Source organism: Betta splendens, chromosome 13 (assembly GCF_900634795.4).
Source record: "Betta splendens chromosome 13, fBetSpl5.4, whole genome shotgun sequence".
NCBI lineage: Eukaryota > Metazoa > Chordata > Actinopteri > Anabantiformes > Osphronemidae > Betta > Betta splendens.
Window position 1 is genome coordinate 18809256 of NC_040893.2, and position 21546 is coordinate 18830801.

At 46.3% G+C, this 21546-nt stretch overlaps 1 long non-coding RNA gene across 4 annotated transcripts in view; it reads left to right on the forward strand.

The window, feature by feature from the left end:
- Positions 1–12336, forward strand: part of LOC129605028 (uncharacterized) — an 81005-nt gene extending 68669 nt beyond the window's left edge. For all 4 annotated transcript variants that reach the window (XR_008696497.1, XR_008696499.1, XR_008696496.1 and 1 more), the window contains 3 exons: positions 775–897; positions 1206–1497; positions 9225–12336. This is a non-coding gene — a long non-coding RNA (uncharacterized LOC129605028). The remainder of the gene's footprint in view (positions 1–774; positions 898–1205; positions 1498–9224) is intronic.
- Positions 12337–21546: the final 9210 nt, after the last annotated feature.

Below are 21546 nucleotides of genomic sequence, written 5' to 3' on the forward strand. Positions count from 1 at the left end.
GCCGCCCCCTCTCCGGCGTCTCCTTCACTGAACCCCGGCTCAGAGAGGAGCCCTTACCATCAATCAGCGCCGGCGTCGCACTGGGCTCTGCGTGTTGCCAGATCGGACCACTGTGCCCTCAGGTCACCCTCACACTTCCAGCTCAACACCCCTGATATTTCTCGCTATGGAGAAAATTGAAAAATACACAGGAGTTTAAAGCCGTCGCACAGGAGTCAAAGTTTGGACTTTTGAAATCACCGTGTTTTCCATCACGCTTTGGAACAAAAGTGTTTGTTTCTGTCCGTCAGTAATCGCAGGCCTTTATAGCTGCACTTTTCAGATGCAGTCAACGAGAAAACTGTTTTATCAAGATCACTCACGGGCTCCGCCGAGAGTCTGTCATAATGCTTTATTCCAGGAGAACAAGAGTTTGAGCAAAATTGGATTCCAGTTGTTTTGCTGTTGTGGCCGTGAACAGCAGCGCTTGATGAGACCAGTGCGACTGGAGCGTGAGGATTAGCTGCAGGGACGCTTCATAGCAGAATATCAGCCGTCAGAGCCCGGAGCTCATTCTTTAGGCGTCCTTTACTCTTTGATTCGCTCTAAACTATGACTTTACTTATTACTATTATATCTCACAAGCTGCCAAACGTGTCAGGCTGAACGCAGGGCTGCTTGTGTGCGGTTTCTCGTGGTGAACAGCCGCTGCACCTGCCTTTAGGCCACATGTAACAACCTCATCCGCCTCCATCTTTCCGCCCTGATTATAACTGTTTGCTGTTTTCCTGTTAGACGACAGACCCTGAGATGAAACACCAGCTTCCCTCGAGTGTCTGCAGACACAGCTGGCTCCTGACAGAGTGATCAGATTGGATTTAGTGCTGGAAAACCTGCATCGGACAGACTTTCCAATTGGTAAAAGCACTGCAGCGTGTTTGTGGAGGGTGCACCTTGAATAATTGATTTGGCATCAGTTTTACAGGGTGAACCAACTGGAGGTAATCAGCCCCCCGCTTGTTTCCACGCTACGTGGAGCCTCCTGATTGCTGCTCTTGATCCACAGCTATTTTCAGTCTGTTGACTCTCTGCGGTGCTGCTGATAGGCGTCCTCTAGTGCACATTGCTGATGTCTGTGGGGCTTTTATTTCACCTGTGTAATGTGGATCCTCTGGTGGACCGTTCAGGGATGATGTTAGTTTTTATCTTGCTTTTGCTTTACTCAGTTTCGCCGCCGACTTGACGCCCCTGAGTCGTGTCTGCTGGACGGGAAAGCACCGAGGGGAACGGGATCGTATCTCAGACGTGATCTGGTTCCTCTGGGCCGTTGTCTGGGCTCATGTCGCTTTCACTCGTGGCGCCCTGGGCCCCAGCATCCGAGATGAGTGGAGGCGCATTCACTGATGATGTATTGAGCTAAATTTGGCTGCAAGACGAAGGCAATGAGCTGCTTCTCTGACCAGACGGACGACGGCTGAGCCTCAGCTCTGACCATTAACCACCAAATCAGCGCTGCAGGTTGGTTTTCATAATGCTGTTGCTGATGACTCCTCTCTCCCTGATATCACAGTTAAGATCAGTAGAATAATAAAGATGCATGGGTCAAATCAGAGCTCACCGTCTAGCGTTGACCTTTGACCCCAGCACTCCCCGACTCCAAGCTCACAGGACGGTGGAGGAGAAAACCCACACATGTGAAGCCTCCACTGGCACAGACACATGAAACAGTTGAACTCAGCGCTCAGTGCTGATGTGCAGTCATCACATCTCTGGGTTAATTCCATTAACCTCTCTGTGTCCATGACAGCTTAAAGAAACATTACATGGTTCATGGTGACAGATCAGGCTAATAGATGTAAAATGACCAACATGTCCTTTTAGATGAGAAGCAGATGAAGCATCGTGCATATGTTGTTGTATGGAAACATGGTCTGTGGAGTGAAATGGTTTAAATCACGACGGTTGAAGAGTTTCTACTTTCCTAGTTTTAACAGCAGCGTGGCTGTTTTGGATCCAGTATAAAAATGCCTGTTAAAAACACACACGCCTCTGCTCCGGTGTCCGACTGAACGCTCCGTAAGCTCCGACACTCACCAACAACCTGTGGCTGCGTTCGCTGCTTCCGTGTCAGGTTCTGCTCATAACGAGGCTCACACGTTCCCTAAAATAAACTGTTTGACAAAAGCCTGAGAGGAGTCCTGACCACAAACCGGCAGGATCCACCTTTCAAACACAGAGATGGTTTGATAGTTGTATTAAATATCCTATCAGGCACATCCAGTTTAACCAAGTCCTAGACGCCCTACACCTTCCTGCATCTCGATTCAACAGTGTGGACTCATCTTCATACAGGACGCCTCCTGTACCGCGCTGCTTCCCATTAAACAGAGGAGGCGTTAACCTGTTAGTACGACGTGACCTCCAGTCAAAATAACCCCATTAAAAACAGCTGAAGGGAACATCCATCCTGGCGTTGGTCCTGTTCATATGTCCCATTACTGCCTCCTCCTTGTGTTTCAGGTTGGCGATAACTATAAACAGTGTTATAAATGTGTGAGGCTGAGTTGTGCGTTATCATTGAATCCTTTCCAGTGGTTTGTTTGTCCACAGGTTCTGTTTTGGGCCTTAAAACGAGCATGTTCTCTCTCTGTGTTTGCAGCATGTGCTTTAGGTCCACACAGTGTCTGTGCTCTGTGTCCTCTCTTTAATTGCTAATTACATTCTGATCATTGTCTCTTGTTTTCCGCAGGAGAACATTTGTTGCATTTACTAAACAGGCAGTTTAGTATAAAAGCATGAAACCATTTGACAATTTTCAAAAACTGCAGTTCACACCATCACCTAATTATGAAACGTGTTGTTTTCATTGTACATTATTACTTAACACTCTGAGACTGCGAGACAATAATTAGTGAATTAAAGTCAATGTGTTGGAAAAATCAGAATATGAATCATTTAATGAATAATGATATATTGATATTGATGAATTATCATATCACATAATGTATGTGTCATTTTTGAGCATCCTATTCTAAACCATCATGAAGACACTGATCACAAACAACCCTGAGTCTTAGGAGGAGAAAATAATTATGTTTCGGTTTGTGAATTATTTTATTGTGAACTAAATGTAGTTTGAAAAAGGTGGTTTGAGCTTAAAGCTGAAAGTCCTGGGTTCAGTTCTGCACGTGAAACACTGAAGCAGACAGAAGCTCTGGTCAATAATAGATGGAGGAAATAAAAAGAAGGAAAGTCTACATCCATAAAGCTCCACTTGATTCACCTTTTGAAAATCGGCGTATTTGTATCTGTCCTTTAGTGAATTATGTGAGAGCGACTGGTGTTTTCGTCCAGCGCGTGTTCGTGTGACCCGGGTTGTCTGTTTGTGCTCGTTCGCCCGCTTTGCTAAATAACCTCTCAGGTCTAAGAAGACGGCGGCGGTGTCAGCATCGCTCCAACGCCTCCTCCCTCCTGTCTCCTGCTCCTGTGTCGCCGCTTCCTGACACTAGATAATACGCTGACAGCCCATTACTGCTTATCACATGCCCTCCTAATCATTGATGTCATGGCCACATCACAATATCTTAAGATGAAATTGCAGCCCTTTCTGGGTTTGTCATGTCATTAGAACACAGCAAAGTTTGGCTCGTCAAAAAAGTGTTTGTCCAACTTCCTCCCACAAACGCTGTTGGCACTGAAAGCTGCAGAGGAAAACATGTCTCTGTGCAACAGAGCGACATTTATATTTATTAAAAACAATAGGTAGAACAATGTTTTACGACATTTCAATCTCACATTCACTCACTGCATGTTCGATCAAAGCCTCCTGCTGCGATGACGTCCCCACTAACGGATGCAGGCCTGAGATGAGATGTTCCCAATGGGTGTGAATGGGTTGAGTTTAGGCTCAAATACATGTTTTATATTTAATCATATTTAAAGCCACCCTACAGTTTCCCTTGTGCTGGATTTATACACAGTTTTTCACTATCGTTGAACGGCTTCAACTACATGTGGCCTGAATCAGACTGTTCCTAATAAAGTGGTCAGGGCCAGTGGCTGCCAGCGGCCGCTTACGCTCCTGACTGAGTCTGAGTTACTTCTGCTGCTTGCATTGAGACTTGCATTGTCTCCTATGAATCTACTCGTGTATTGTGTTTCTGCATGCGATGATGAGGGCAGAGCAGAAACACGTCGGCATGACGGGAAAGGAAAAGAGTTTGGCCTGGAGGTTAGTGCTACTCGGGCAGAAAGTGCAAATTGCTGAAGCTGGAGAGAGTCAAGGTCTGCCCTTCAGAGGCTTGTAGAGAGGAAAGTGAGCAATTTGAATCCAAAATGTGCTGCTGTGGCTTGGTTTGTTGTCTCGGTCTAAGGCTTGAGGTTCAACTGTGTGATAATGTCGAGGTTTGAACGCCGGTGAATCGTGTAATTTCTCCGCTTTATCTGAAGTCAGAAGGTGATTTTTCTGCTTTACAGTATGTTTGTTACTGCGCTCACAGCGGGGGGCCGGCGTGTTGGTTCATTTAAACATGGCAGCCCATGATGCTGTTGTTGGTGGGAGCGCCGCTATTGAAGTTTGAAGTTTTTATTCTCTGCCAGGCTGAAAACGCCCCGGGTGAGTCTCATGACTGATTTTTATTCATAATAAAGAGCGCGTGGTCTGAAGTGAGCAGATAAACTGATTAGACCTGTGGTGCGATGTGACACATCTCAACTTCTTTCTTCTCTCAAAGTCACAGAAACAAAAGTCACAGAAACTACGAGTAGACGAAGTCTGAAGTCGACTGTGGCGAGTCTGGTTTTGCTAAATAGAGGTGAAGTCAGCAGGTCACTACACTGCGTGCACTGCACCATAGTTCACAGCAATCAAGGACACGACAGACCTTCCAGTTTGGGCATCGCTCCCCACAGATTATGGCCCTGAGCCTTGAAGTGGGCGTGACTTTAAAACCTGTTTCTCCCAAGTCAAGATCACAGCCCTCCACAGAACCGCTCGATGCTCCTTTGAGAATCAGAGGCGAAACACAGGGAATTTTGCACCAGTTCTGGAGGAGTCGCTGCAGCCGCTCGGTGATGACACACACTGAAAGCGATGCTGAGGTCTGAGGAGCTGTGAGCGGCGGCAGCTCACGTGGCACATTTGCATTTTAAAGAACGCCCAGTGAGGAAATGTGCGCGCTCATCACTTTTACAGCTCGCGAGAGGCGTTAAAGCGGCATCTGATTAAAGCTGACGTATTTATTCAATCAGTATTCAATAAGAGCAAAGCAGCTGTTGGGGAACATGCTCAGATGGGATGAATATTTAATAAATTGGGGTTGATGTAAAAGAATTACCTGAGCGGCTGCACAGTAAAGTGTTTTCCCTGTGGTTTTGACATCTGGTTATTGTAAAATTGAAAAAACACCCTTCTCAGCACAACACAACGTAACATTAACTTTATTAATTACTGTGCTGATGGGTGACGGTAGCATCCACTCAAACTGCATAAAATCCACCTTTAACACACAATTAATATTCAGAAATGATGTGATGACTCTGCCTGTGTGTGTTTGGACAAATGCATAATTCAGCTGAATTCTAAATATATATAAGAAACAACATTCTTCTCTGCCCAGTCAACAAATAAAGGCTCTGCAGAGTATAATTATACCAGCGTTACTGCAGCTAACTGCATAGTGTGAACATAAATGGGGGTTTACTGCTGCTGGAGGTGCAGGAGTCTTCAGTGCAGTATGACAGCACAGATTGCTTCACCGGCTGAGTCACCATAATCAGAGAGGAGCCCTAAAACTAATTTGGGCTGCATTCTCAACTCCAGCTCCTGCAGACGCAAACAAGCATCTCGGTCCTGCATTATTCATTTAGTGCATTTATTAAAATGTAGATTCCTCAAAGTTTAGCACGGGTGAAGTTAGAAATAATCTCACTTGAACTAATTATGAGCCAATTATGACAATTCAGCGGAGATCAAATGATCCGGCGCCGTCATCTAACCCTCCCTGGTGCCTGAGTGAATAAGGAGCCTTCAGAGCGAATGCAGGCGACGGTAGATCATGTGCAAAGAGGGAATACTTCACTAAAGCCGCCCCTTTGTTCCCAGAGAGACGGTCCAGCTGCAGAGCCCTCAGCCTCCGTCAGCGCTGCCTCCTCCAGGACTCGGATGGGGCTCAAACTCTCCATGAACCCCCATGAATTATTCATCAGGACATATAATGTTGGCAAATTATTTTATATAGTGGGGAAAGATTCATCTTAGGAGCAGGAATTGGGTAGAGAGAAGCTAATGTGTTTATTATGCCAAGATAATGGCATGAAATAGAGGCCAGGGGTGGAGAATTTGGAGGAGTGTTTATACTTTATATTCATCGGAGGGTAGCGTGTGAATGCCTCATGGTCACATGATGGCAGATGTCTTTTAAATGCAGTTTGTGTGCGTCGTCACACAGTCGAACCCGCGCAGGAGTCGAACCCGTGTTTCCGTCTGTCGAGGCCTCGGCCGTGGAGGCGGACGACGTCGGCCTGCTGTTGGATTCAGTAAATGCTTTCCTGTGACTGGCACAAAGCGGCTCCAGAGCAGCTACTTACACGGTCACACGTCGGCGCCAGCGGCCGCGCTGGGAGGACACACAACCTTCATCCTACAGCTGTCACATTGCATCAGATGCTCCAACTATTGGAAATTAAGGCTCTTTTTATTACTCCATCTATTTTTGGATGCGCTTGTTTGTCAGTCGAACGACAAACATCCACGCGATAAGAGTCAATCAGTGGTTTTCATTCAAATGAAGTTTTGTCTTATTTAAGTGAGGCCTGCTTGGATTCCGGCCTCATCCTTCAATATAATTCTCAGCTGCTGAATGCAGGACATTCCGGAGTGATAATATATTCATATTGTGCTGCTGGAATGTGTCTCCTCTGTGCCTTTCATAAATTGGGGTCAGGTGATATCTGTCACAGCGCAGAATGTGCTTAGTGCTGACAAAGTCGTGTTGACATTTTTTGGAGAGGAAAGCACAAAAATAAAAAAAGAGCGACGCCTCCCAGGAGGCGGGAGGAGAAGAAATTAAATTGCCTCTCCACAGCCCGGTTAAGAATGAAAACCAATCAGCCAGCCCTCGATTCACACTCACAGCTTCACAAAGACGGTGAGGAATATTGATATTAGTATTTAAGAAAGGCGCCGTCCTCTTTGGAGCCGCTTGCAGCGCCGCTGATAAGATTTGTTTTTTCTCCTTGACAAAACGGTGCAAACTTGACTAATTCATGAGCGTTTTACCAACATGGCATCAGACCTGTATAAAAATCCCTAATCACACAACTGTCATGTCAGACATCACTAGATTCCTCGTAAATGAGAGCGTCTGTGAAGCTTTGTGGGATTTCTGAGGTGGTTTCATTTTAGACATAATGAAAGCGTCAGCACTTTTAAGCGTATCCCCAGCGGCGGCTTTTGTGCTTTTGTTTGGCCTAATTTGAGAGTCCTCAAGACTATTTCCCCATGAAATCCCTTCCAGTAGCACGAGGACGTATTCAAAGCAGCGGGAAGGAGAAATAATGAAGTGAGCGCGCGGAAAAGCAGTCACAGGAGCTTGGGAGTGTAGAATTAGCTGTTATCACAGTTAATTTCACAGTGATCAATTCAGAGAAAACTCTGCATGAAATGCTGCTTAAATTGCATGTTGGTCAATATGTGGTTCATAATGGAGCGCGGTGCGAAGGCCCAGTTTGTTTGTCAGAGGGAACAATGAGCTGCTGTAAGCACTTCTCTAATACATTAGTCTGAGCTCAACAGCTGGACTTAACTCGCTAGCATGAGGTTGGGAAGTTGGGGAGAGTCAGCGATAAGAAGCAAGTGAACGAGCATGAAATTTAAATTGAAAATGTATTTGTCCAGAGCAGTTAATCCATTAAAGTGGGACAGTCTCGACGCGGCTGCAGCCAAACACGCTCTGACTTTAATACTCAGCGTTATTAGCGTTAGCGTTATTAGCATTAGCGTTATTAGCTAGGTGTGCCGTCACGCCCGCTGTGCTTCTCAGGGTTAATAGTTGAACCCTGCTCACGAGGTTCGAGTCATAGCACGGAGCCGGACCTACAGCGGGTGTCACCATGGCAACGGGCCCATCTCCATGGGATGCGAGCGCGCGCGCGCGTCGCTTTTGCTCACGGCAAACAGCATCTCTGGCGTCGTGCCTCAGACGTGCAGCGGGATTCTAGCAGCATCGCGAGAATCTGCCGCTCCTGATCTGATGAGATTCCAACCACGATGCAAAACGTGCAGCTCTGCGCGGACCTGATGCTCGCGCTGCGATAAGGCAGAGACGCTCCGGGCACTTGGAGCGCGTTACACTCAGTAATTGAGATGTGATGCTGCTCCTGCTACTGTATCTCCTCCATCCATTGTGAGTGAGGGGAGCGTGTGCCTGGTTTCCACCCGCAGATCAAGCCTCTTAAATGAGTTCTGAACAAGAGGGCCTGTCAATCATAATTGATCCTGAGTAGCGGGGGTGGTGGGAATCGAGGATGAAAGCAGGATGAGGGAAGAGAGGGAGGGAGTGAACATCTTCCCTGGAGGCTGCAAGTACCTTTTAAAACCGGGGGCTCGAGGACGCCTGTGCTCCGGCATCGAACCCATTCCTGCTCCGTTTCGCTCTTCACCTTCGCCGCCGAAACACTTCTTCATTATAATCAGTGAGAAAGAAAGTCGAAACAGCTGGAAGTGAGAGTCACGCATTGATTGTGGCGCCGCCGGGGGAGCGGCGGCAGCGGAGCCGGCGCCGGCAGGCGGCCGCTTTCATCTGCACATTCAGAACCAGCAGCAGAACACGGACGCGTTCTTCAGGAGGCCGTGGTCTCGCTCATAGAACCCACGCTCTAATTACAGCGTGTTTAAGAGCGCTGTCAGCGGCGTCCCACCCCCTGCTGCTTCTCGTTTTGCTCCGGTTCCTGTGAGCTCTCTGGATGTCAAGCGCTTTAAAGTGGTCCAGCAGACGCTTCATGAGGCGAAGATGACGAGGCCCGATGAGGAAGAGGAGGAGCGCTTCAAACGGACGCGCGTCCCAGCGTTTACGGCAGGAAACAGGCCACAGAACGTCCTGCTGCTTTCATTCTAATGAAACACATAATGTTCATCTGTGTCATCATGATGAGCTTCAGTCTGTTCTATTCATCTTGCAGCTCTGTTACACTTTCAGACTCTCATCTTCACATCAATATTTCAGTATACTGTATTTTATTTACAGACAAAGCAGATGAAAGCATCTGTGTCTGAAGCCAAAACGGAGCGGCTTCATCTTCATCAAATAAGGGAGGAAGAGCCGCCCAGCGTCTGTTATGAATGCATGGAGCCACTTCTCACCCACTGGAGGTAAAGCTGCTGCCTTTATTCCATTCATTTTCTTTTAAATCAGCAGCTGCACTTGCTTATCTGACATTTGCGATTCAGGAGCACTTTGACCTGAAGAGTCTGAGACAAACACTTTCTTTTAACTTCCTGCAGTGGGAGTTTTATTCAGCAGGTTGTTTTGCAGAGAGGGAGCGGAGCTCGGGGGAAACGCGAGGGAGCTCTGCTGTTATTTACCTCTCAGCCACGTTGGCCGACGTCCAGCGCTGCTCCGGAGCTTGGTTTCAGTCCACAAGGTCAAACGTTGCTTGTGAAAAATGGAAAGTGGAAGTTCACGTTGGCCCATTAGCAACAAATGTTAATTTCGTGGCTGACGTGAATGTTGGTGCGTCGGCTCAGATGAGGCGCGGCTCATTTTGCGTAACTGAGGAAGCTGAAACAGGAAATTGGAGGCAGGAGCGGAGAGAGAGCTGCTGGTCGGCTGCCAAACGGATGCGTTTGGTCTCATCCGTGAGCTGCTCCTCACACTCCCTCACATGAAATGACCACTGGCAGCGCTCACGCAGGATGTCTTTTGTGAAACAGTAACACTGTTGCTGGATAAACTGAAGAAGCTGCAGCTCCACCCCCCGCAGCCTCTCCTCCTGGTTCATTTCCTCCACGCCTGCAGGGCCGGCCGCTGGGGGGATTTGACAGAGGACTTCTGACAATCCTGAGGAGAGCTGACACCGAGAGCGCCAGTCTCCCCATCGCTCGCGGCCAGATTGGAAGATGCTCAGCGTGCAGAGAGAGCAGATGAGACAGAGCAGAGGAGCCGGGAGCGCTGTTTGTACAGAGCTGGCTGAGCCTGACGTGTCTGAGAGGACGATGAGCACACGCTGCCGCACGGACGCCGCACGCGGCCAAACGGGGCTCGGACGCTCACTCCTTTAAATGCAGCTGTACAGGAACCTTTAATCTAATATCAAAGGTGATAAGAGCTCAGTGAGGGTGTAAGTTAACTTTTAATGGCGCCCATTTGGGATGCGGCACCAACTGGCAGCCTGCAGCGCCCATATTTTACCCGCGTCTCTGTGACCTTTCGCAGCAGAATTTACATTCAGATTTAAATAATAGGCAGGTTCCCAGTTTCAAAGTGAAACACGAGGCCAGATCCGCGGCCGACCCTCCACCGCCCGCGATCCTGACACCTTCAACGGGCGCCGCACGCGCCGCCATTTGCCCCCATCAGTGTCAAACGACAGCAACACGAGAGACGAGAGGCGGACGAGCTCCAACAACAGCTTGAGGAGACGTGAGGGTCTCTGGGCGGAAGCAGCAAAACGTGTCACTCACGGCGCCGGAGCCTGATGAATTTTTACTGCTGTGTTGAAGCTTGACACATCACAATCTACATGTAATAGGAGGCGCTGTTCTGATTCGCACACAGCAGAACCCTGACAATTACTCAAAGGAGTGTTTTTCCGTGTCACAAAGTTCCATTCACCACTGAAGCGTCAGTGCGTGTCAGCAGAAGTGCATCAGAGGAAGAATAAAGGAGGCCTTGAAGTGTCGCACGGCCACGGAGCTGCAGCCGTTACAGTGAAGCCAAGGACGACTTCATCAGGAACCCAGCGCAGCCTCCAACACTCACGAGCCATAAACTGGGACGAGCCATAAACCGCGCTGGGAAATGAGAGCGTGGGTCTGGACAGAACGGCAGCAGAACCGGGCCCTGCTGGGCCAGAGAGAACACAAGGAGCTGGACAGAACAGGCAGCAGAACCGGGCTCTAAACCACATGGAGCTGGACAGAACAGGCAGCAGAACCCGGCCCCAGAGAACACAAGGAGCTAAATCCATGTTTCTGTGTGTGTGTGAGCTGATTTAATGATCAGGAGGACGAGCACCTTAACAGGAGCTGAACACGAGGAAACAATTACAACAACTGGAATTAGAGAATGTTTATTAGAATAATCTGATTTGTGCCGTCGCTTCTATAGAATTTCATTGGAGTTAATCTGCTCCCATTTCCCCCATGGGGCTTCCTGCTGCAAGCCCCACTCTGGGAGCCACAGCTCTACCTGTTCTCCAGCACTCCCCTCTCATCCCAGCTAATCAGCCAGACTCAATTATTCATATTCTAACCTGATTAAGGGCTGAGGATGTTTCACTTTCAGAGCCGTTAGTGTTGGTAACGGCCCCCGTGAGGTCATGAAGACGTCGCTGCCTTTCTCCGCTCTGATGCTATATGTTCACACGTGGCTGCCAAGGTGAGGCAGCTGGAAACCCCGCCAAATAATGATGTGTGGGTGGGAGGATGTGTCCGGGGCAGCCCTGGACACTGCACTGCAACTAACGGTGGTCATGTTCAGCCTCTGATTAATTAAACATCCCTCGGGGTCACGGAGTCACGGAAGGCATTGTAATTTATCATGTGGCTCACGCGTAATGGAGTGTGGCCTGCTGCACAGTCTCTCATTAAGAGTGATAAACTCAGCCGCTGCATCCAAGGCCTCGCCGCCGTTTATGTCCAGAGGAGACACAGCACAGGAGCCGCTGCTGTTTGCTGCTGTTTTGCTGAGCAAATACAATCAGAAGCAGCTGTTTTCACCTTGAACTGAAGGAAACAATAACGACCTTCCATCGCTTTAACCGTGTACGATAAAGTAAATGTGTGTTGGGTCATTTTCTGCCCCGAGTGAGTAATCATATCCCAGGAACATTAGACATTCTCCATTTTTGTGTCTAGTCATGAATTTATTTGAGTTCACATAATATTTAAATTCAACATGGGGCAATAACAGCTAAACAACCAGTGAGTGACTCAAAAAAGCTGCACATCATAAACTCAGAACAACTGACAAATGCGATGAACCTGTGCAGAGCTGCTGATTGGTCACATGATGCCAATACGCATCATGTGTGTATTGCACCTTCTCTGGCTAATGCAACTGAGGAGAAATCCCCCCGTATCAAAAGGCCTCATGCAACCGAGTAGCAACATGCCAACGTGACTTTGACTGCTTTGAAATCTGGCATCAACATCCTCAGTGCCGCCCGGGTCTATTTATAGCTCATGTGCGTCCACCAGATGAGGCGCGAGTTTGTGAACTCACCAGAGTGAAGGTGAGGTCTGACTCAGCAGCTGGAAACATGAGCGAAACCCTCAAATAGACGCTGCCTTCGAATCCAGAGCGCAATTCAACGCTCGTCCTGGTTTCGCTTATTCTCACGTAATGGAAACGAAGCCTGGTGGTTCAGAAGAGACAAAGGGATAAACTGGGAGCAGCGTGATGTAACGGTTACAACGAAGGCGACTCCTTTCATCAGACTCACGCTAGATGTTCCCAGGTCTCGATCCGTGTTGATGATCAATGAAAACGTTCATTACGTTCATGATTGACAACGTTTCAAACGTCAGATTCTACTTAGTGACAGTGAGCGCGGCCCCCCACTGGGCCCAGAACAGGTCCAGAACAGGCCCCGAACAGGTGAACAGGTCCAGAACAGGTGAACAGGTCCAGAACAGGTGAACAGGTCCAGAACAGGCCCCGACCAGGCCCTGAAAAGGCCGCAAACAGGCCCAGAACAGGTCCAGAACAGACCCCGAACAGGTCCAGAGCAGGTGAATAGGTCCAGAACAGGTCCAGAACAGGTCCAGAACAGGTCCAAAACAGGTGAACAGGCCCCGAACAGGTCCAGAACAGGTGAACAGGCCCCGAACAGGTGAACAGGCCTAGAACAGGTCCAGAACAGGTCCAAAACAGGTGAACAGGCCCAGAACAGGTCCAGAACAGGTCCAGAACAGGTCCAGAACAGGTGAACAGGTCCAGAACAGGTCCAAAACAGGTGAACAGGCCCCGAACAGGTCCAGAACAGGTCCAGAACAGGTGAATAGGCCCCGAACAGGTCCAGAACAGGTCCAGAACAGGTCCAAAACAGGTGAACAGGCCCCGAACAGGTCCAGAACAGGTGAATAGGCCCCGAACAGGTCCAGAACAGGTCCAGAACAGGTCCAGAACAGGTCCAAAACAGGTGAACAGGCCCCGAACAGGTCCAGAACAGGTGAACAGGCCCCGAACAGGTGAACAGGCCTAGAACAGGTCCAGAACAGGTCCAGAATAGGTGAACAGGTCCAGAACAGGTCCAGAACAGGTGAACAGGCCCCGAACAGGTGAACAGGCCCTAGAACAGGTCCAGAACAGGTCCAGAATAGGTGAACAGGTCCAGAACAGGTCCAGAACAGGTGAACAGGCCCCGAACAGGTGAACAGGCCCGAGAGCTACAGCCAGGCAGCAGCATCAGAGCATCCGCCCCCCCACAGCTCGCTGGGCCGTCCTCCACGGCGCCGGCGCTTCTCAAAGGCAGAGCCCACGCTCGGGGGACGCGGGCCCAGCTGGTGCCGCGGCACCGGGGAGGCGTCTTCAGCGACGATGGAGGAAGACGCCGCTCAACAATGCCGCCATCGTTACGAGTTGTTAAACATGGAATCTCATCTCCACGCAGCCTTTGTCGGCGCCGGCCAGAGGTGAGAAGTAAAGGTGACATCTGATAAGAAAATAGCTTTTTGCTTCTTTTATCTGAGTTCTGATATCAGATATTAGAGTAGATGAAAGGAACCAAAAGCTATTTCCTTGTGGTCAATACAAAAAATATGACAAAGGTGCAGCGATGAATGGCGCGTGGGCTTGTAATATGTAAGAGGACCCGGCAAATTTTCATTTGGAATAGATGACAATCAAAGGAAATAAAAGCTGTGAAGCTTCAATATTTTCTTAAAATGAAATCCTCCCTCCTTTTCTCCTGAAGGGTGTGTTGGCAGGATTTGCTGATTACATGGTTCACACAGCTTTGACAAAGGAGGAAATTGGTTTCTTCATTATTCCGTTCCACTGGGATGAAACAGGTCTCCAGTGGACAAACATGGTCTTGACCCGACCTTCGTAAATATTCACATGTTGTGTGTCGGGAGCCGTGAAACAAAGCGGTGGAGTCACAGGAATCACCTCAGCGCGTCCTTTGTCTTTCTGCAGAGGAGGAATTAGCTTCAGCTCCAAGATGCGCATGTTAATTACACAGAAAGGCACGAGAAGCGGAACGCAGATTCTTTATCGATTACCTCACCTGGAAGAGATCATTCGTTTTATGATGCGATGGAGCTGCTGCTGAGGACCACTCCCCAATGCTGCTGAGGACCCCCCCCCCCCCCCCTCCTGTTGTGCTGCCAAGATGCTGCTCGCGTCCCCCTCTTTGCGTGACTCACCTGCACCGCCTGCTGGGTTCATTACATTGAGTCAAAGTGAAAGGAGCCGCGGGTCTGACCAGACCCCCTGCTGGGAGGAGCGGGGCGGGGTCGTCCAGCGTTCCAGCAGAATGCTAATGTCTGAGCGTGTGCGTGATCACAGGCCCAACGCTCAGATCAAGCACAGTAAACTAGAACAATGCTGCTCCTCAGAGCGACGACGACTCGGAGGCTTCTTTTGAAATGACATCTCCGTCTAATAGCGCCTGTTTGTCACAGGGAGACAGACTGAATGAATATTGACTATGTGGAGGAGAAGCTTACACAGCACAAAGTCGGCTATTCATATATCGCTGCCTTGTAAACGCAGGCTGCTGCATTTCCTGAATCTTCCTCCCAATAATTTAATTTCCCTCCTCCTCTTCGTGCTTGCTCACTATTTCAAGCTTCTGTGGAGTTGTGAACCCGGTGTTCTTTCCCTCAGGATCAGCCTCCATATGCCACTGCATCCTTCCTTCCTTCCCTGCTTCCTTTCTTTCCAGTCTCCTTCCTTCCTTCCTTCCTTCCTTCCTTCCTTCCTTCCTTCCTTCCTTCCTTCCTTCCTTCCTTCCTTCCTTCCTTCCCTGCTTCCTTCCTTTCCCGTCTCCTTCCTTTATTCCTCTCTTTCTTCCTTCCTTCCTTCCTTCCTTCCTTCCTTCCTTCCTTCCTTCCTTCCTTCCTTCCTTCCTTCCTTCCTTCCTTCCTTCCTTCCTTCCTTCCCACCTTTTAAACTTCTTTTCTCGCTGACGAAGTGAAGGTGAACTGAGAGCTTCCGTTCCAGCCATAACAGAATGAATATTAAAGCCTTCCCCTTGGAGGTTCACCACTCTGACACTGTCAAAACACGTGCTCTTGTGCCATTTCTCTCTCCCCGTCTCACGCTCGCTCCGTATCTCTCCATCGAACCCTCCCAACTCATCTGCCGCACCATCTGTGCAGCTGTAATAAGCAGGACTCCGCATGTGATCCTTTCCCTCCCTTGCTTTCTTTCCCCTCCCAGTCCTGACTCACCCCCCTCTCCAGGCTCGGCCTCACTTGTTCCTGTCCCACGATGGAGCCGAGATGCCGTCGCAGAGAACGCGCCTCTTGCGTTTGCGACGTTGTGACGGACGCATCGCCGTGGTAACCGTACGCGTGCCCTCTGCATGCACGACTGGTGATCGCTCTCAATTACCCCAACAGAACCAGAGCGGACCTCCCTGGGAGAGAAGAGTGCACAGCCTCGGGGCTCACAGCTGATCTGAGCCAGTCGTCATACTGACATCCCACTCAGCTGGATAATGGAAGAATCAGCGTGAAATATTGTCTGTGATTCTCTTGGCTTATGGTTCAAACCCAACAAAGGCATCTTTGAAGTCAAAGTATGTAAGAGATTAGTTTCTTCTTGAGCAGTGCTAAGTGCCTGGTAAAGCCCCTCCATCCGCAGGCGAGGACGACGTGCCCCTCTGCAGACGCTGAGGGGCCGGTGGGCGTCGGTCCGGACCCCGTGCCCGGCAGAACCGAGCGGCATCACTGGAACCACGAGGCCCATCAGTGGAATCAGTGCAGAGCTCTAGCGCCTCACAGTGGCCATCAGAGCAACAGACCCACAGAAAAAAACAACTCGCCTAATTATCCTCGGCAGCGTCTCACAGGGCATGAGTGAACACAAGTGTTTTGGACTTTCCATTAATTTATTCTCTATATTTTTCTAATAAGTTCTATTTAAAATTAGCAATTAAAGTGCGATTTTACGATAACGAGCTCTTGCACCTGAAAGGCCCTGAAAACCTATTTTCTCAAACACCTTCTGACTCTGAGGATCCTGATTATTAATGTTATTATGATGCTACATGAGCAGGATCCTCTCTGCCAGACTTGGAGGTTTTAATTAGGGCTTCACCGGTGACGCTGGTGGTTGTTACTCGTTGGCACGCGGTCTGTTTTGCTTCCTGGCTCCGTTGCACCAGTTTGACTATATTTGAATCAAAATGTGATGAAAGTGTTGTGAGCTGTCTGAACACGTGACATAGAAGCATAATGGCAGATTATTCAAACATGAATATTTAATGTAACAGAGAAAATGCAAGAGCTACCAAAACATGCAGTATCTTATTGTGAAGTCAGATTTTTATTTATTTTTTTATTTATTTATTTCCTTTGGCTTCTGGAGCAAACTGACCAGCCATTTACGAGCAGGCTCATTTTTAGCTATGTACCATAAATACAATATGAGCAACGTTCAAACTTCTTCAGATAACATATTATTGCTTCATGGAATGACCTGTTGTGGTCCAGTGTTGCGTGGGATGTCACTCATTTCCGTGCATCTCCTGCAGCTGCGTGTGTGTTTGCTGTTGACCACAGCTGCTCTCTGGTTCTCTGAGCTCTGAACATCGTGAGCAGTTGTTCCAGCTCACACCCAGACGCTTCCATGAGGCATCACATGACACAATCCCAGCTCGTGAGTCAGACTTTGCTCCGGGTGCAGGTTTCTCTGAGTCAGAGGTCACAGAGGTCATGTGACTGTGAGCCAGCGATGACTGCTCCTCTTATAATAAGCCCGACTAACAGATGTCTCTCACAGCACTGGAACATGAAGCTCTGTGCTGCAGACAAATAAGCTAAAACAGCTCCTGGTTCCAGGGAGGTAACAATCATTAGACACAGTCCGTTGTGGGTTTTAGTTCCTTTATGAGCTGTGCTGACAGTAACCGTATAGAGGCCTCATCCGTTAAGCCACAGTGGATGAGGAGCTGAAATACACCCACAGCTGCTCTTCTTCGCAGTATCATAGAGGAACGTGTAGGTGCCGAGTAGAAGCCGCACAAAGGCAGACGCTGTGAGCTGCATACACAAGGTGAATTGCTTTTGATGCAGGGTTTTTTTACTCCCAGTCTCAAGTTCAAGGGCGCAGATCCGCTCAGAAAACATTAAACTCTCCCTCACCGACGCTGCTTCCTTCCATCGGATCGGATTTTTAAAATCTCCTTCTTAAAAAAGAGAAATAAATTCCGTATGAACGATTTCTCAAGAGCTATTGATTATTAAAGGGCAGATACCTCCACACAGAGCAGAATCAATACTAGAAAAAGTAATTTCTCGAGGAATTACGTGGGAGAGCTGATCTGCTGCCGCAACGATGACAAACGCTGATTAAGCTGCTGACGTCAAAAAAGTTGACTACGTCCAAAAGTTGACTACGGCAAAGCGATGAAAACGAGAAAACGTTGACAAAGAATAAAACGATGACAAAAGATGGCGATTAAAAAGATGACCAATGTCATACTAGGACAAGATTAAAATATGACAATGATTCAAAAGTTGACCAAGGTAAAAAATATATCACAGAATAAAAAGTTGACCAGAGTGCATTGTTGACAATCATAAATAAGCTGACTAGCTTTTTAATTTAAAGAAAGTATTTGTAAATATTTACCTGTGTAATAGTTTAATAACAAGTAAAAATTTACCAGTCAGAAACAAAAATCTTGCCATTTAAGGTAATAAAATACATTGGTGCTTTTATTTTGAAAGGATTTAGAGGTTGTGTGTGGGCGATTACTAAACTATAAAATAGTCATTAGATAGTCATAATTTATCATTCAATAGCAAGAATAGCCCTATTAAAGCAAAAGATTTAGATTTAGCCCTTTCAGAATAAAAGCACCTTAATAAGTTTGAGTGGCTATTTACTGAACTCTAAAGTAGTCTCTATAACGATTGGCAAGTATTCAGAACCACAAATTTTCTAATCAATCTTGCCATTAAAGGTAATAAATTGTATTTGGTGCTTTTATTTTGAAAGGATTTAGAGGAAATGTGTGGGGGTAATAGCGTAACTGTCAATTAGTCTTTAAATAATCATAATACCCCATTCAAAGGCAAAAACAGTGCAGTTAAAGCTAATAATTGGCATTGGTGCTTTTATTTGAAAGGATTTAGAGGAAGCATGTGTGGGTAATTACTAAACTGTTAATCTATCTTAAATAGTCATAATTACCCATCTAAAAGTTGAAATATTGCTATTAAAGCTAATTATTTGGCTTGGTGCTTTTATTTTGAAAGGATTTAGAGGAAGTGCGTGCTTAATCACTACACAATCCAATAGTGTGGTTGACTAATCAGTAACAAGCATGGAACTGCTCTGTACACTGAGCATCAGCAGTTTGGACCTGTCAGTCAAATCTGCAGCTGCGCCGTCGCCATGGAGACAAAAGGCGGGAAAATCAGGCTCATTCTGCTCTGTAAAAAGCAGAGTTTCACCCCTGTATAAACAGGCTTGTTCCAGCTAAACCATAATAGTTATCACAAAGATTATTTCATTTTTTCGAGTCCCAAGGCTTCAATGAGCAAATGGTGTGAATTTTATGTTTGAGGACAAACGTTTGTAGCCACAGTCGCAATTTCAAAATATGTCTCCTCCTTGTTTTTCTCCAGACGTCTGCCAAAAATTATCATTAGAGTCTATGGGAGAATTTCAGGATCTCTCTGTGCTTTGAGGTCGATAGCGACTAAAGTATAAGTCGAGGGTAAGCCAGACACATCATTAGAAAGAAGACAAGTATGACTACGATTTAGTGAAATAATTACGTTCATAGAGTAAAAATTGTGGCTGTAGTGACGAGTTTAGAGACAGAAGTTCTGTCTTAAAAAGCGCACCTTCTCACTGTAGCTGTGACATCACGCACTCTAAATGACCCAATACACACTAATGGAAAAGCTGAAAATTTAACAAAAACCACACCATATTTAAACGCTCACTAGTCGAAAAGTATAGAAGATACGACAACGCTGATTTACGAGGAGAAAGTTGAGCGATAATGGACGCTTTTGAAGTTGAAATGACGTTTCTACGCCAAAGTATGACAATGATAGACGCTGATGAAAAGAGGGAAGTTGACAAAAAGTTTAACGATGATTCCCATAGACGACCATTATAAAAAAACGATGAAAAAAGTTGAATAACGTTAAAAGTTGAAAAGCTTGAAAACATAAAAAGTAATAGCCCACATCTCCTAAAGATGACACACGTTTAGAAAGTTGAACGACGATTCTACGATGAAGCGTTAAAAAGTAGATAGCAATCAAAAAAAGGGCGGAATAAGTAGAAGAAGAATAATAATAACTAGAAAAAGTAATTTCTCGAGAAATTACGTGGGAGAGCTGATCTGCTGCCGCAACGATGACAAACGCTGATTAAGCCGCTGACGTCAAAAAGTTGACTGCGTCCAAAAGTTGACTACGACAAAAAGATGAAAACGATGAAAACGAGAAAACGTTGACAAAGAATAAAACGATGACAAAAGATGGCGATTTAAAAAATTCCTAATTTGACCAAGCTGAAAAGATGTCAAAGATTAAAAAGTTGACCAAGTTGCATTGTTGACAATCATAAATAAGCTGACTAGCTTTTTGATTTGAAGAAAGTATTTGTAAATAATTACCTAACTATGTAATAGTTAAATAACTATTAAAAATTTACCAGTCAGAAACAAAAATCTTGCCATTTAAGATAATAAATTACATTGGTGCTTTTATTTTGAAAGGATTTAGAGGTCGTGTGTGAGTAATTACTAAACTATAAAATAGTCATTAGACAGTCATAATATGTCATTCAATAGCAAGAATTGCCCTATTAAAGGAAAAAATTTAGGTTAAGCCCTTTCAGAATAAAATCACCCTAATAAGGGTGAGTGGTTATTTGCTGAACTCTAAAGTGTCTCATTAACGATTGGTAAGTATTCAGAACCAGAAATGTTCTAATCAATCTTGCCATTAAAGGTAATAAATTGTAATTGGTGCTTTTATTTTGAAAGGATTTAGAGGAAATGTGTGGGGGTAATAGCATAACTGTCAATTAGCCTTTAAATAATCATAATTACCCATTCAAAGGCAAAAACAGTGCAGTTAAAGCTAATAATTGGCATTGGTGCTTTTATTTTGAAAGGGTTTAGAGCAAGCATGTGTGGGTAATTACTAAACTGTTAATCTATCTTTAAAAAAGTCATAATTACCCATCTAAAAGCAGAAATACTGCTATTAAAGCTAATTATTTGCTTGGTGCTTTTATTTTGAAAGGATTTAGAGGAAGTGCGTGCTTAATCACTACACAATCCAATAGTGTGGTTGACTAATCAGTAACAAGCATGGAACTGCTCTGTACACTGAGCATCAGCAGTTTGACCTGTCAGTCAAATCTGCAGCTGCGCCGTCGCCATGGAGACAAAAGGCGGGAAATCAGGCTCACTCTGCTCTGTAAAAGCAGAGTTTCATCACCTGTATAAACAGGCTTGTTCCAGCTAAACCATAAATAGTTATCACAAGATTATTTCATTTTTCGAGTCCCAAGGCTTCAATGAGCAAATGGTGTGAATTTTATGTTTGAGGACAAACGTTTGTAGCCACAGTCGCAATTTCAAAATATGTCTCCCCCTTGTTTTCTCCAGACGTCTGCCAAAATTATCATTAGAGTCTATGGGAGAATTTCAGGATCTCTCTGTGCTTTGAGGTCGATAGCGACTAAGTATAAGTCTGAGGGTAAAGCCAGGACACATCATTAGAAAGAAGACAAGTATGACTACGATTTAGTGAAATAATTACGTTCATAGAGTAGAAATTGTGGCTGTAGTGACGAGTTAAAGACCGAAGTTCTGTCTTTAAAAAGCGCACCCTCGCACTCTGGCTGTGACATCACGCACTCTAAATGAACCAATACACACTAATGGAAAAGCTGAAAATTTAACAAAAACCACACCATATTTAAACGCTCACTAATCGAAAAGTATAGAAGATACGACAACGCTGATTTTACGAGGAGAAAGTTGAGCGATGATGGACGCTTTTGAAGTTGAAATGACGTTTCTACGCCAAAGTATGACAATGATAGACGCTGATGAAAAGAGGGAAGTTGACAAAAGTTTAACGATGATTCCCATAGACGACCATTATAAAAAAACGATGAAAAAAGTTGAATAACG